We start from the raw sequence: 17,217 nt of genomic DNA on the forward strand, positions 1-17,217 counted from the left end.
TGATCTGTTGACTGGGCTGCTAGACTGCAAGTATGTAGAGTGACCCTGCAGATAATTCTATCAGTACCTGTGCTAATAGGGGTTTATAGAGATCAAAGCTGTGCAATATTCCCAGACCCTTAAACATCTGCATTGTACTAAGATTAAGTTAGTAAATACACATCAGCTAATTTAAAGCACTGTTATTACAATGTTGCAGTTATGAAATAAAGAGGTTTTGAAAGCTTTGAAATTTGGCAGCCAACCTCAACTCTGACTTGATCCCCTGCTGCTCTCATTCCACTGAATATGTCGGACAGTGACAGAAGAGGGAAGGGATATTCTAGCACTTAAATGTTTTGATGTTGCTATCTGCAAGTGACCTTACAAACTTTACACAAAGCTCCTCCAGACTACTTCAGAAATAATGTCATGATGACATAGGTGAATGGCCGTGCAAAGAAGCTTAAATTTAGAAAATCCAGTTTTAATTCCTGTTAACTCTCTTCCCATCTCTTTTATAGTGACTCCAATCCACTTTGGTAAAAGCAAAGGTTTTCAGGTGAGGCTTCTCAGATCTCCAGGACACCTCTCAAATCTGCACTCATTTTCAGTATCTTTTTCCCTGGTAGGTATTTTTGTAATACTTACACCATGATTTTATCAATGTCTTATGCCATTCACCTGGATAAAACAATGTTGTGAAGGTGCTTAGCAGGAACCACTGCATTATATGATTGCTGGTGGCAATAACAGCTCCTCCTTAAGGCACTGATATTGGAGTGTCACATCTGCAGTTCTGTGAGACGACTGATAGGACTTTTTTCCTAGACATTTCTGGCACTTGATCAAATATGGTGGCTGTGTGGAAGCTGTTTCATTTTCCAGACATGAACTGTGCTCAACACTCATGCAGACTTTTTTCTCAGAAAATATTTGAAAACTGGTGATCTGAAAAGTTCTCTCCCTTGCTTTTAAGAAAATAATTTGCTTGAAAGTTAAAGAGTGTATATAATGCATCAAAGCAGATGCCAGTTCTCAAAGTGATATAAACAACTACAGCAACATCACTGGAAACAATAAGCTTACACAGACCTAAGATTTAATTAATAGTAACAATATAACAAGAAAAAAAAAGACACAACAATCTAACAAAGCACCCATTCTAAAAGGCAGAAAGATTTATTTCCAGTATTCCCAGCCTCCAGCATAAGCCAGTCCACATCTCCAAGATAATACAAGAGCTAATAATTAAGGAATTCTAACAGAGATTGAAGAATGTATTTTTTATTTTATCTCAGAATTATTCCATGTGCCAACTGGTGCTGAGGCATGAAATGTCCCTGGGCCAATGACTGCATCACATCTCTCAGTGTCTGTTTCAGATGTTAAATCTCCTCCTGTTAAAAACTACACTCTGTTTACAACTGTAATTTTTCTTCCACCTTCAGCACCCAGCCAATGAATCTGGCAGGAGAAGGAAAAACCAAAAAAAGGCCCCAGCAATTTAGAATACTATATTCTAAATCAGGTGCTTGTTGTCATGGACCGAGTCACTTCTTCAGAGACCACATAAATGGATATACATTGCAAGGATTGACTATTCAATGGGAGAATTATGTTAACCTTTGGGTCTCCCTGAATTTTGAGAAATTATTGTCCATGTAAGTAGAAAATGGACATGGAGACCAAGTCACAACAAAGTCCTGAAACTTGCCCTCCAGGCATAATATTAATTTATCCATGATGGGGATGAAGGATAACCTTTCTACCCAGTGTCTTTGTGGGGGGCACAGCCCTGCTCTGAGCTCTGGTGACCACATTCTTTACAGATATAAAAATGGTTTTTAACACATCTATTATAATGTTGGTATATAAATATGAACAATAGTCAGTTGTTATACTGATGCACTAAAAGCGGGTAAAATATTTGTTTCCTCTGCTCCCAAGGGCAGGTATTGACAGCCAGAATGTTCTTAGAATATAAGTTTTCACACTTTCTGCATGTTGGTGTCATCTCTAGCCCCTCTGCGCTGAATGGTAAGGGTGGCCATCTCCTTTGAAGGCCCAGACTAAATTTACACCATATGCTTTATCCTGGGTGGGGATTATACCCAGCACATCAAAGAGCAGAATCAAGGCAATAATGTCTTCCACAGGACAGCCCTGAAGTTGGAAATCCTGCTAGCTGCAGAAGGGCTAGAGCTGCACACAACCTCAAAACAGCTCTTCATAACACCATGAAGCAATTCACTACTTGAACCTCTCCCGTTTTCCTCTCCTCAGAACACATCATGCATAAGCTAGAAAGTGCAAATAAAGTCTACTTTATGATTAAAGAGATTATTTTAAAAAAATTCTTTACAAAAGCAGATTTTTTTTTTATCCACACATATTAAATATGACATTTCCAAAGAAAACAACCAGAACACTAGAAGAAGAAAACCATGGATAACACCTGCACCAGAGAGTTTAAAATCAGCTCATATGCCACTACAGAATATAGTTTGTTTTCTATTATTTTCTTAAATATGATGATAACCAATTTGGGGATTGACATAAACCCCATATTGTATTATTCTGAGGCTTTGTTAAGAGCAGAGTGTGTGACCAAATCAAAGGCTTCACCAAAGCTAATAAACACAGCTTCAGTCATATATGTGGCCTTTATCCACAGCTTGATTAATATAACATTTAACCTAGAATAAGGCTGAGGTTATGAAGGGTTTTAAACAGAAACCAGATTTGAAACAGGGAAGGGTGAGGGGAGTAATAAGTTTAGATTAATAAAGCCATTGATCTTTCCACACACCAAACATTTGGAAATGTTAGTTAATGGCATTAAAGCAGTTGAAAACCTGTGATTACATAAATCCAAGAAAATACCACCTTTCTGGCACACAAAAAAATCTTCCAAATTGTTCAGAGTTTCAGCAAGCACTGACACATGTTGAAGGAATCATGAAAGAAAATGATTGCAGATTTCAACTGTAAAAAGGGGATTTTATCCAGCCGTCTCTTCAAAGGCTAATTAATTGTTTTCAGTACTTTATTTAAATGTGTAATTTCAAAAGAGGAAAAGTTGATTATTGATTTAAAAAAAAAAAACAAACTACAACAAATTAGATTAACTTGACTTCTCCAAGGTCAGAAGGTTTCTGAATCTGTTAACAGGCCAGGTGATGATTATTTAATACCCTAACTATTTGTTATGTCTGTTACAATTTAACCCAAATCTTTAATTAATTAAAATGAGTTGTTCTAGCTCTGCTAGAAAGTCCTTTAATTCCATTCCAAATGCTCTCAGATTCCTCAGCTCTTTTTAACATGTTAATCTAAATAAAACACAATTTTTGTTTTTCTCAACTTGTCTTCATTTCAATTTCAAAGCTGAGTATAGTACCTGGATCAGCAACATATCTGTTATGTCTCTTATTTTTGCTCTTTCTTTTCTCCCCGCTGAGATACTTCAACCTGTCATGGGTCATTTGAGGATAACAGTTTCCTGCTTTAAACTGACTAGCTACTTAAAATCTGAACTGAGTGGGGATGATCATCATCCAGAAGTTAAGTAGTGGCCTCCATAGTGAGTAGTTATTAGTATGCCAACTAGCTTAAGGTTGTAGAGTGGCCGTGTGATTGTAAAGCAAAGATTTTCCCACTAAAACAGCAGCTCCCAAAATTAACACATGAAAAGTTGCTTCGGGTAGAAAATTTCTGTCCTTCAGATAAAGGTGAAGATAGCAGGAGGCTTTAAAATAAGTCAATCAAAGGAATTTGTAATAGATAGCTGAGGGTGGATGGCATTTGCCAAAAAGCTTGAATATATTGTTTCAGGACCAGTAAGGAATAAAGGGCCAAAGGGAGATTCTGACAATGCAGAGGCAAGACAGGAAGAACTTGACAGGAGTGGGGCAGCTATGGCTTTTGGAAGGCCAAAACAGGTATATTCATCCTCAAGTGCCCTCTTCATTTGCAGATACCTGAAGACACCCAAGAAGGGATAAGCAATGCAAATACTGCACCCAGTCACCCACATGTTTTTGCATAACCTGAATAGCTTTTTAAAGACAGGCATTTGTAAAGCCCACTGACTAGGTTTATGAAAATTGTTTAAAAGTGTTAACTCAGATGCAATTGAGTGGGTAATAACAGTCAAAGCATTCATGTGGGACTTAAAAATATAACATCCATTCAAATTTGGTGACCTGGCTGGAGGTATAATTTTGGGGATTTTTTTTTTTCCAGTGTCCTTCTGCCACTAAGCACTTATCTATTTGGTATACAAGAGTAACTGAAGAAAGGCAAAGTCTATGCTTTCAGTCAAATCCAAATCTCACTGGACAGATTTCATTGCTAATGGGAGCCAGCATACATAGTGCTCCGATAAAATATTAAAAATTTATTAAAAGCATCTCCTCAGAGTTGAAAGCAGAAAATATTTAATCAATCCTGACATTCAAAGGATGATCTAGTGGAAACTTACACACAATTCATTCCAGCAAAGAAAAGATGGGTGGGCGAGTCCTATTAACTTGCACTGATTTATTTCATATGCTTTTCTATGTACACAGATCCATTTGGGTTTTTCATTGTACCTGCTGAAACACTGATACACAGATAATCCCAAATTATTTTCTTTATTCTCCTCTTCAAGAGGTTCTGACAGAAAAGCAAAGCCAGGAAGTTTAAGTGAACATGCCAGTATTTCACACACACTTATGTCCCAGATTTGGATGAAAAAATGAAATAAACAGCTTTGGGGAAGTTGGAAGGGAAATGAAAACAAACAGTTAAAGTAGGTATGAAAATGTTGGAATATTCAATTAGAACATTTCAATGTAAATCTTCCTCATTTCTGAGACACAGAGTAGTACTTCAAGAATTTTCTCAGATCCCACATCATCCTGTGCTTCCTATATTTATACACAGGAGATTACAATATCTCCAAAGTACCACAGAATACAGGTGCAAGTTTGTCCAACCTTTTCCAGACATCTGAAAAGTACTCCTCTGATCATCTAACATTTTACTTAGTATTCAGCAGTGCCCACATATTTTCTTTCAGGTTTTCTTCTCCTAGGAGTCTTTTTTTCCCCTATTATTCCCTGATCAGTTTTCGCTATTTTGCCCATTCTTATTCCTCCCAAATTATCCTGTTTGCCACCCAAAGAGCTGAGCCGATAGCTACCCATGAACTGTATGTTGAAAAGGACAAAATAAATGGCAATGATGGAATGACCTGGGTTGGGTCTACAGGACATTATGGAGATTCCCACCAAGTCTTTCCTTACTGTGCACTTGTGCAGCTCTGATCACATCAGTTCCTACTGCCATTTGTGTTCCAGCCATCCCACACAGAGACTGGCAGCTTAAAGGTTTTCTCTTAGGCCTTCAGTTCACCCTTGGTCCCCCAAACACTGTCACCCTCAAATCCCCTGGTGAGAACACTGTCCATCAAGAAGACCTACTGAAAGGAACTGAGTGATGTCTCTGTAGTAGGTTCACATACTGCAGCATTAGCCTGGCTGCTGCTGAACTATAGTTTTCTATAGTACAGGAGCCTGTCCCATCCATGATTTCTATTTCCAAAGGTGTTTAAGTCACTTTCATTTCCATTTATGTTAAAATGTTAAAGTAATGATAACTCATACCATAAACACAAAATCGTTATTTAAAAATATGTAACGTAAATGCATTTTCAACGAATCTAGAAAATTAGCAGTGCAACCTCCTTGACTTTCTGAGACAGTTTCATTCCTGAGAATATAATTCCAAATCATTAACCTCAACTTCAAAAGTTCTATGAACTTCAACAGGATTAAGTCTTAAAGAAAAATCAAGAAGTCCTATTTCACATATTGCTTATAGAGAGATGTATATAATTTAGTCTGAGAAAGAGCTTTAAGGTACAGTTATAAAAATGCTGTGTGTGTGTGAATGTTCATAAGAAAAAAATATAAATTAAAAAAAATTAAAGTATGTATTCAGAGGAAAAAAAATAACATGCAATGATGAAAAGCCCTGAAAAATTCTGCACTGGTAATAATCAGGGTGACAGGGGAAGTAGGAGGCTATTCTTTGAGAAATACTATGCTAGTAGTAGTAGTTAATAGTAATTAAATTCCCATTGAAGACATGATGCATCAAATAGCATACTAAAGGTTTTATGTTCAATCACCATACCTCAACTTGGTTATTCCCTGGCTTATGAATGACTAGATAGGCAAGCTTAACACCTTAGAGACTGCTCCAATGCTATTTTCAAATGCTATCTATAATAGACTTGGCACTGTCATGCAAAAATCTACTAACGTTGTGTGCTAGCCTGTTTACAGAGATGTTTTTTGTATGACTACACTGGCCTAACTCACCAAGCATCAGCCTGGCAAAAACCCTAATACTTACAAATCTTTAAAAGGTTTAGCCAGAACTGATAGCTTTGATGATGGTTCCATCTCTGGCTCAGTCTGAGAGCAAACAAGGACCTGCAGCCATCCAAGGACAGAAGAACAAAGGATGCTAGCAACATTTCATAAGTGTGCTTCCAGAGAGAGTGAGCAATTGCTTGGGAGAAACAACAGAGGAGCAGAAAATCTCTGGCACATCTCGGTTTCAGCCTGCTAGCCTAACAAGCTTGGTGAGACTGAAGGGCTCTCGGTAAGTTAGACAGGTGGAAATTCCACTATTTTATTTAAATTTCATTTGGCTATACCTTTGTGTCTACTACTGAACAGCTAATAGTGAAGCTTTCCTTAAACAGGTTCTGTGTCACAAAGTCCTGCTGCAGAACAGCAACCTGCTCCACCATCCCACATACCACAGCAGTAGGTTGGACTCACAGGAGCAAGAATGTGTATTTAAGATATGAGTGAATGCAATTACACTGTAAAAGCAAAGGGTCACATACATCCTGAGTGGGTTATAAAGGAGCTGCTGCATATTTTATTTTCTCCTGCTCCTAACCAGACTCTCTCATCTTACTGAAATAAAGCTGTTCAATGGGATGCACTTTTAAAAGAGCTAGTTTTAGTCAGAAAATCTGTGTCTGCACTTTGTTGCTGAAACCTGAAAATGTTTGCCTCATTGACTACCTTGCTGGGAATATAAATCACAGAAGTGGCATATGTTGAGGTTCACACATATAACTCATTTTGTGGCTGCAAGTATGTGGGCATATATTCAGCAGGTGCAAATTGACAGACTCCAAAAATTGTGGGCCTTTTTATCTGTCAGCTTCCATGCTATGCATGGGCTACTTGGGAGCTGCCTCCTGCCCAACCCACTTGCAGCTCAGCTGAGGTATGTCACATCTTTTGTCTCATCTCCTTGTGCAGAAGGCACAGGATTGCAACACCTCAACAGAGAGCTGGAGCTGACCATTTTTCCAAAAACAGACCTCCCAGAAACAGTCCTGTTTTCAGAAATTGTCTTCTTTTTTCTTCCTCCTCATGCACACAGACAGCTATAGGTAAGTAATGAAAGAGCCTTGGCAGGACACACAGATAATTAAATATTTCATCATTCTTCTGATTTCAAAGCTTGAAGAAAGAAGAGGTTACAGAGGGTTTTATGTAAAATACTTCAGATGGTGTCTAGCTGTATAAGAAAATACTGGGATGAATCCAGATACAGATGTGCTATCTACCCAGAAACTATTTGGCAAGTCAGTGAACTGTGATATTGTAAGAAAGTCTGGGCTTCAGTACAAGTTCTCAAAAGAGTGCCTGTTGGCTGAGCTATCACAGTAAAGCTGTTTATTGGCAGAGAACTTATATGGGAAGCTGAAATGAAGACCCTGCTTCTTTTCCCACTGTGATTTTTTTCTTACCACAATTAATTTATTATAGGTGGTTCAGTCCAGACCTTCTGCATAGTGGTTGAGGGACAAAGTCTAGACATAATTTATTGGCCAGTGCCTGGTGAAAACAGAATTGCAGAATGCACGTTTTCCCTCTCTTTCTCTTTTTCCTTCTGCCAGACACATCAAGTATGCTGTATGCTAATTATCTGGTATGTGAGACCTAAAGGACCAAGGGAAGTTTTCCTATGCTAGAGCTGTCTTCTATCATATCACAATACTTTTCTATAATGTTAAACAGTAAATATCAAACTAAACAATAACAGCAGTAAAACTTTGTTTACTTGGCATATTTTTATCTACCTTTCACATGAGCCCATAAAAACAAGCCAAAGTTTTTATCAGGTCCCTCCATTTCACAATTCCTGTTAGCTGGCTAGATGCTTTTTATAACCACTATACACATTGACAAAGTGCAGAACAGTTAGATCCACGATCACAAGATATCAATGGCAAATTCAAGATTAGAAAGCCAAAAAATCTACTTCTGTTATTCAGGGAAAAATGTGGCATTGCAGAGGAATATAAGAACACTGAAAAGCATGTGGTACAGAAAAAAGTCAGGAACAGCAGAAGCTTTTCAGGTGGAAGGTCCATTTCCCATCTTCAGAATGCTTTACAAATACTGATTTGTCAATTTGCTAAACAATCTTGAAAAGAAGGCCTAGTACAGGTTTGTGCTAAATGGGAAGACAGTTGGGATGGAGAGTCTGCTCTGGATATGCCAGTCAAATCAGCAGCAGATGAAATTAGAACAAAGCTTTACTGCATCCCAGGGACATATTGCAGCAGATGAGTTAATTCTTCATGCTGTGGGGACAAAAAGACCCTCTGGGAGTGTGAAGCCTTGTCCCCCCAATTGCCACCAACATAGAGATCCATGCCAGGTCCTGATTCACTCTGGGCTCTGGGGATATGGCAGAGATCGAGGAGATGGGCCCCACAGCCTGACTCCAGTCTGGCAATGAATTCAATATCATTCCCTGGAATGCATCTGCCTGGTTAGTCCACAGGCAGCACAGCTCTGAGCCAGAGCAGTGATGTCTGTTGCTTTTATTCCTAGGCCAAGCAGGCACTGGGACTCTCAATGCAAGTGTGTGAGGAGCACAGGGCTTACTCTGATGTTCCACCAGACCTCAACCTCATCAGTGGTGATGGTGCTTGAAGGAGGAAGGGCCCCATTTGAACTCCAGGGTATGGTGGATTTGCGTGGCTGACAGCTCAGGAAAAGTCTGTTCCTTTGTGAAATGGCTGTGTGTGGTGTAAAAGCCACTGCAGTGTTAAAGATCACTGTGACAGGCTGGTTCATGGTATGGGCAAACAGTTTCATTTTAAATGAGTAAGAAGCACCCATGCTGCTCTCACTTCATGACAAAAACAGTTTCAAAGACTCCTGTAAAACTCCGCAGCTCTCAGCTCAGTTTGCCCCCAGGACTGACATTGGTACCTTGTCCCTCTCTCCCACCCACCTGTTTCACCTGCTCCAAACTTGTCTCGCCTGTTCAAAAGCTTTGCCAATAGGTCCAAGCTTATTGCATACTCCCTGCCCAGCCACTGGCAGGGAGCCATCCTTCTCTGCTTTTTCAGTCCTTATTCTCATCTCAAGTGGAATCACTGCACTCGACAAAAAAATACTATGGGGCCATTTTCAGCTGTTCCTAATTCTCACCCATGAAGAAACTCAGCATTAATTTGGTGTAAGAATCACTTGAACAGTAACTTGTGTGGCAGTAATCTAGGCTTTTTCATGTGGTTCTTTGACAAATCTGATGCTGAGATGTCATTAGCATGTTTGTGAATAAAAATCAGGTGATTTTTTTAAAATCTATCTCTCTGGGAGCAGAATAATAGAGACCTTTATAAAAATATGCACTCAATTCTGAATGGTGATCCTGAAAACAGTAAAAGTAGCTATTGTAAATACAATAAAAACCATACAAAGAATTTCTCCTAGCAAACTTTCATAAGGATCTATAATACCAATATATAGTAGATGTAGTAAAAGATGACCTGAAGGAAATAAGAGTGAAGAATTATAAATCTATGGCACAGATAATATTACCCCAATACTCAAGAGCTCATTTAGAGTATTGACCTTTTTGCAGCTGCTTGATCACCCCAAGCCTAACTCTTTCATGCAGGATTCAGAGAAAAATAAAGTTAGTTGCGAAATCCATGAGAAAGAAAAGCCCTAGAATTAGGCTGATTCAGAAATAGATAAGCAATCAATTTGTCAGAGAAAAGTTCATCAAGTTTTCTAAGTTATTCAGGATAATTAAGAGCAAAAGCAGTGGATAATTGGGAAAAATATCTGACTCAGCAAGCAACAAATGGCAGGTGAAAATTAAGGTAGAAAATACAAAGTGAAGCATATCTTAAAAGTAATAATTATTACAATGAAAAAGAAGGGTAATAGGATTATCATAGATGGCTCATGAAGACATTAGATAATTTCTCATTAGCAGTCAAAAGCCCTCAGAATTTTAGAAGAGAAAAACCAAAATGGACAACATCATTATTCTGCTGTAGAAGCTCCTTATCTGCCCAAAGCCAGGAATAATATATCCTTGGCTTTGTAGCTGATTTCATGCTAACCAACCCAGCCTCACAGAACAATCTTGTATAATTCAGGGGGCTTCTCTGCTCATGGCTCCTAGCTGAGATCCAGAATTATGAAAATAACAACCAGTTTCCTCAAAGTTTAATTAAACCATGCTTCTTCAACAAATGTTTGTTTTCTATTTCAAAGACAAATCTCTGAAAGCTGAAAAGGATTTAGATCTTTGGACAGAATCTCAGATCTATTTAATTCTTTACTCATCATAGTCACATATACTTCACATTTATACTGAAGAAATGAAATATCTTTTTTAGCAAAAGTTTTTACCATTGTTATTGTTATATCTGTTGTCAGGAAACTTAAAGTTGCTTGCAATTTTCCATTTCTAGTTTTCATATCTTCATCATTGCTACCATAAACTGACTTATAATTAATAAGCACGAATGGCTATTTTTCCTTGTCACTAACACTTTCTGTTGGGTGATTAAATCTTTCGCAATTTCAGACTTCTGTGTTCAGTGAAAAACACATACCCAGTCACCAGGTTCAGAAGGTTCATGAAATGTTATCCTTATCACTTGATTTCAATTGATCTAGCAGAACACCAAATACTTCCATACTGATCACTGGAAATAATGAAGACATACTTAACAGGAGACTTTTTTGAGAAGTTCCACCATGAGCCTTTATGTTCAGGAAAGTCTGGTCTTGCCCAGCCTTAGAGAAGCCTAAGAGATGCATTCATGTGTTTCCAGTCCTCCTAAGAGCTCTCCAGAATATTCAAATGGACCTTCAGTAATCCAAAAGGGTAATCATCTGATTGTGATGAACAATCTTAACTAAGGTACCATGAGAAATTTTACCAAAGACTTTTGGAAAAACAAGAGGCTTTGGCAATTTGCCTCACACATACTAAAGAGACTTCATTACATGATTTTATAATTAAGGAGAAAACATCAAAACATATTGTTGCATTCAAGTAAAAAACAAAGGTCTGTATTGAAAAGCATCTGTTTCAATTTAACTACAGATGTGAACTCTTAATACAAACCATGAATATTATCATTGGTGTTTTTGGTTTAGCTCACTTTGTATCACAGAAAACTTAAATGATTCAGTCATCTTTTAATTAAGTTGATCCTAATCCAATTAGGCAGAAAAATTCTGATATGGTAAAGAAATGATTATACTTTATAGGCCTTTCAAGTACAAAAATTTCCTAATTTCTCTTGAAACACAGGCATTTTTTATATGTGCAGTATATAAGCTGTATGACTGCTGTAGACATTTTGGGTTGATTCAGCTCTTACAAATACCAATTCTGTATCTCTCTTCTGGAGTTATTTCACATACAATCCAGCATCGAAACTGTAGCAGAACATTTGATATTCCCCTATCAGCAATTTGCAAGAGAAAAAGGAAAAACACTCTATTGGTCTGTTAATGCCAAAGTCCATGGTCAGTGGGACAGAGGAAACGCGTGCAAGAAAGACAATATCAGTCACAAATGAGAAACAGGGATGCGTTCACAAGGGCACGGAGAATGTAGCAAAAGGGCAAAATTCACTTGACCAGGTGCTTTTACTGGCCTGTGACAAATCTGCAAAATAGTTTGAGAGAATTTAAGGAGAAAATATGTTTTATTGGATCAATAGGACTTCATAGCAGTGCCTGTGCATGGAAAAGTGTCTGTCTGGGGCACTGCTTTTTCTCCTGTGTGATGTTTCTGAAACAGTACTATTTTTACATACTCCAAAGTCCCAGAAAATTGTTCTCAGAAGAATAAAAGCAGATTAAAGGGTATTCAACTGCAAGGATGCATCAGCAAGGTAGATTTTCTCTTTATGAACTTCTTGTTAATATGATAGAAAAAAAAAAAAAAAACAGGCTGGGTGTGTAGCTACAAAATCTTTTAATTACTTCTCAAAATTAGGTGAACAGGATATTCTAAGGAAAGAATACATTTTTAATTAATGTTATTAATTAGAATTTAGTTAAAAAAATCTGTTCCAATTTTTTTTTTTCCTAAATGCAATAGAATTCAAGTTTTGAAGGGTTTTTGTTTTCCTTCTAACATATAAGTAAGCATTCATATTTTTGAAACAAGTTAATATTTTTTAAAATAGTATTTATAAGGTGATGTGTTTAGCTTGTAGGTATTTCTAAGTTACTTCTCTTCTGCTGAAGGCAGCACAGAGAATGATAGACAAAAGATAACTTAATTACTTCTGTCACAACCACTGTGTATTAACACAGCTATTATCTGAAACATTTTTAACACCTAGTAAAGAGCAACTTCCTGCTAATTTATTCCAGGAGCTTGTAAAATGCTGAAATGTAGGCAACATCTGACAAGGTTTCATAAACTATAACACTTTGCATGTTGGAAGATGGATTGCTGGGTTCATCACTGACTGAGTAGAAATTGTTTCCCTGTACACTTTCATTGGCAGGGCTAGGATGCAAACAAAAATGTTGTTGATCTGAGGCTTCCAGAAGCTTACTGTGAGAATTTTTCTAGGTGTTATACAGTGAAATAATTTCTGCTGATCTCAGCATTTTTAAAGTTCATATCATCACATCACTTGTTTGCAGCCAAAATAAAAAGCCCAGACATAATGAGATGTGTTTCTCAAGGACTGTGTTAAAAATTCACATTTTCTGAGCAAAAAAGGTTTTTTCCACATGCGAAAATGCTTAAACAAAAATTTAATGACTGGATCCAGAAAGTTCCCTTTAGGCCACAGAAAATTACTTTAATCTGTGAATGTGATTTGCATCCATCAGAAGACAAAACTCCTCAGTCAACAGTCTAGTTAGCTTAAAATGTGGCTTTATATTTGTTCTGCTTTAAAGGTGCTTGTGTCTGTCCTGAAAGGCAAAATTATAGCCTCTCTTTCTTGCTTAAAGAGGTGATGGCTGAACAAAGGTGTTTATTGGTGGAACATTCATTCATTTAATAACACATTCAACCAGCCACACTATACCCATGTGGGAAAGTGAGTCTGCAAATACCAAAAGCACAAATTTAAGCCTCTTTTACCAATATGATCTGAAATGTTTCACAAAGATAATTGTGGAAAAGGAATTGCAGATTCAAATAGTTTAAAAATCAAGGGTTTAATAATTCTGTTTAACAGTACTGTACAGCGTGAAAAGTTCCCATGATGAATGCAAGGCAATCAAGGCCAGATGTCTTTCAGGCATGGAGTGATGAGTACAAACTCAATCAGACTGAAGCTCCTGGATGTGTGGTAGGGAATGAAGAAACCCAAGGTATTCAGTTGGCCTGGTTATGTAAATCTATGCCACAGACATTCTTAAACATTTCAGAATCTAGGGAAAATAACATCATTCATTCAAAAGTATGGTTTTAATATGTTTAAAGTAAATAAAATGCATTATTGTTAAAAATATGCACTGACCAAACAGAATGAACTCTTTAACTTACTAGACTTGTTCTAAACACTTATTGTATTTATTTTTATGTCAGTATGCTAACTATTGCATGTTTAGGTAGCACTGCAGCTTTGATATTTTTTACTCTTACTTAATAAGATTACAGGTTTTTGGAATTATAAACATAACAAGAAAAAAAAAATACCCCAACGAGAAAATTATGACTGTTCCCACTCTTTTCCTTAACATGTGGAGTTTCCACCCTCCTCAGACCCTCAGCTGTGCCAAATGCTGAAATATCTGATTTTGTTGCTGAAGAAGATGCTAGGGACAAAAATGTGGCTTTGAGGAAGGAGAAGTAATCTTTTGGAGTGGAGATAAAGTAGATTTTGACCACAAATGCTCCCACAGAGAGGTCTTTATCTTGCAGGGAAATTCAAGGACTAGATGTGTAGGGTTTCAGCTGCGATGTTCATCAGAAGAAATATAAGGATAAAACAATAGGAGTAAAAAGAATTTCCTTGAACCCTCTGTTCTTTCCACACTAATAATCACTTTAACTTGAGGTGTTTATGCAGATTGATTACATTAAGCAAGAAGCACTCAGCTTTTATTGTCAGTGAAACAGAGTTTATGATATAATACAAACCTGCCACCAACAGAGAGTCCTTCATGTAGGTAAAACTTGATGATAGTGAATTGTTTTTTACTTGGTCCTACTCAGTAAAATATGTGTATCTGTGTTCCTAACTTCCCAAACTAAGATGGGAATACTCAGTACAACTTCTGTGCTTTGTATTTGTACTTTTTCACATATACTCATTACAACACTTATCTTATAATGACAATGACAAAGCAGCTTCAAAGCAGTGATGTGAACAATTTAAAGTTCACACATACTAAGTAAAGTGCACCACGTGGAACATTTGACAATAAAATCTTACCTAAGGTCACTTTCTGTTCACAGTTAATGAAAAGTGGTCTTACATGATAAGATAAACCAGAAAGCTGCTAAGTCTTCATACATGTAAAACCTCTTAGTCTCAATATGTGCTCCTCCAGAGGAGCTTTACTTCAGCAAAGACAGCAGCATTGAGCCTAACAGCTTGGTCAGAATCTACAAAGGAAAAGGAAACTTTTTCCACATAGTTTCTATCAGCTGCACTGGCAATAAATTCCTCATCATGAAGGGGATCCTATAATCCTACATAATAAATCTTTTTACTGAGTTTTATGTCCATCATGAAAACCATTCATATGCAAGGATTGACCTGCCAGTCTTTAAAGAAAGAAAAGTTATATACTTTTATAAAGCAAAGTTTATCAAGCTACCTCAAGCTAAAACTAGCAATAATTCTCTAGTTTTTATCTTTGTCTTCTGAAAGCACATGATTATTTTCTGATGGGTCCTTTTGGCACTGTCAAATCAGCTTTCTTATTCCTCTAGGGGTCCTTACAGTGAATTAGAACAAAACAACATGCTGAAGTGGTTTGTTTTTCAGTGGTTTGACTATTTCTTAGCAACTGCATACTCAGTTCATTTGCAGCATAGCTCTAATAATGAAAACACAAGGCTTTCCTAATGCAGAAATTACAGATTCCCATGTTAAAATGGTTAAGAGGCTAAAACATGCTGCTCCTCTGGCATCACCCACAGGTTAAGTTAGCAATTAAAAAGATCTCAGTCTGGTATATGGTTTCTCTAATGTGTCACCTAGTTTAGAAACAACAAAAGCAGGAAATATAGCCAATCATTTTCCATTTTCTTATTCATTAAAAGATTGCAGAAAGAGTTGAAACTCTTATGTTCTCCAATGTTCCTCCTCCAAGGAATGCCATGCATGAAAACCACTGAAACACATTAATTTATTTTCTCCTTTTTATTTGTTCTTCCCAATACAATCATTTTATGTGTGTTACAATCTTTAAATTATAATCTTCCCAGTGAAGGACTGAGAGGCATTTCGTAGCACCAGCATTACAAATCTTAATTCCTTTTTGATAACACAGTATTGATCCAAGAAAGCCAAATACCTTGGATGAATGGTAGTTCCAAACTAATGATGAGTATGAGGCAGCAGTGCCCTGGCAGCCAGGAGGGCCAACCCTGTCCTGGGGGGCACCAGGCACAGCATGGCCAGCTGGGCAAGGGAGGGGATTGTCCTGCTCTGCTCTGCACTGGGACGGCCTCACCTCCAGTGCTGGGGGCAGTTCTGGGTGCCACCATATAAAAAAGACATTTAACTATTGGAGAGTGTCCAAAGGAGGGCAAAAGGGATGGTGAAGGGTCTGGAGGGGAAGCCTTGTGAGGAATGGCTGATGTCACTTGGTGTGTCCTGCCTGGAGACAATGAGACTGAGGGGAGACCTCATTGCAGTTAAAACTTTCCCACAGAGCGAAGTGGAGGGTCAGAAAATGAACTCTTCACTCTGATAACCCATGACAGGACCTGAGGAAATGGCCTGAAGTTGAGTCAGGGGGTGTTTCGGTTGGATATTAGGAAAAGGGGTGGCTGAACACTGGAGCAGGGTCCTGAGGGAGGTGGTCAGAGCACCAAGCCTGACAGAGTTTATGAAGGATTTGGACAATGCTCTCAAGCACTTGGTGTGGTTATTGTAATTGTCCTGTGTAGGGCCAGGAGTTGGAGTTGGTGATCCTTGTGAATTCCTGCTGGCTCATCATGTTCTATGATTCTATGAAAAATTTCATCATCATACTAATTCTCTCTTCCAGATTAGGTCCATTTTCCTATCTGTGAAGCCTCTTAATAACTGGTGATTATTTAACGCCTCCATAAATATTAAGTATGAAAATTAAAAAATAATTATTTTTAAAATTAGAATAGCACTAGATACGCCTAAGCTCTCATCACTTCCTTTTCACAGTCTATTTCCTATAGTCATCACATTAAAACATATTTGAAAGATGTCAGCTTTCAGACCTCAGTGCTTTGAGTGTGCTTCTAAGCACCCTCTGCATTAAACACATCATCCCTACTGAACCAACAGCTCAGCTGGATCTGTGATCAAATAAGCAACTTCTGAACAGCATGTGTTAGCCTGGAGTGGGAATATTTGTACCGGTCTTTACACTGTATTTTTTTCTAATATTAGTACTATAAGGCAATTTACTATACAGTGCAAACATCTTACTCCAGGATCGATGCTTACAGCATCACCAGTCACTCCTGATGGGAGAATCCAGAATACAACAGGGTACAGAAAGAAGGAAGGATAGGTACAATGTGGTCAAGTCTACTTTAAAAGGAAGTATGATGAAAGTCTTCAGAAGAGGCCATAGCAACTGATATACTTGTGAATACTGATAGACTGATATATACTGATATACTGATAGACTTGTGAATTCGAATTTGAGCATTTCCACATTGCCTGCAGCTTGGACATGTGTCACTTAATTC

At 37.7% G+C, this 17,217-nt stretch overlaps 1 long non-coding RNA gene across 1 annotated transcript in view; it reads left to right on the forward strand.

Moving 5' to 3' along the window:
* The first annotated feature begins 6,205 nt into the window (after positions 1-6,205).
* The window catches only part of LOC146768717 (uncharacterized), a 72,848-nt gene continuing 61,836 nt past the window's right edge, over positions 6,206-17,217 (forward strand). The window contains exon 1 of the long non-coding RNA XR_014955703.1: positions 6,206-6,639. This is a non-coding gene — a long non-coding RNA (uncharacterized LOC146768717). The remainder of the gene's footprint in view (positions 6,640-17,217) is intronic.

Source organism: Lonchura striata, chromosome 1, assembly GCF_050655825.1.
Source record: "Lonchura striata isolate lonStrDom1 chromosome 1, ASM5065582v1, whole genome shotgun sequence".
In the NCBI taxonomy this organism is placed as follows: domain Eukaryota; kingdom Metazoa; phylum Chordata; class Aves; order Passeriformes; family Estrildidae; genus Lonchura; species Lonchura striata.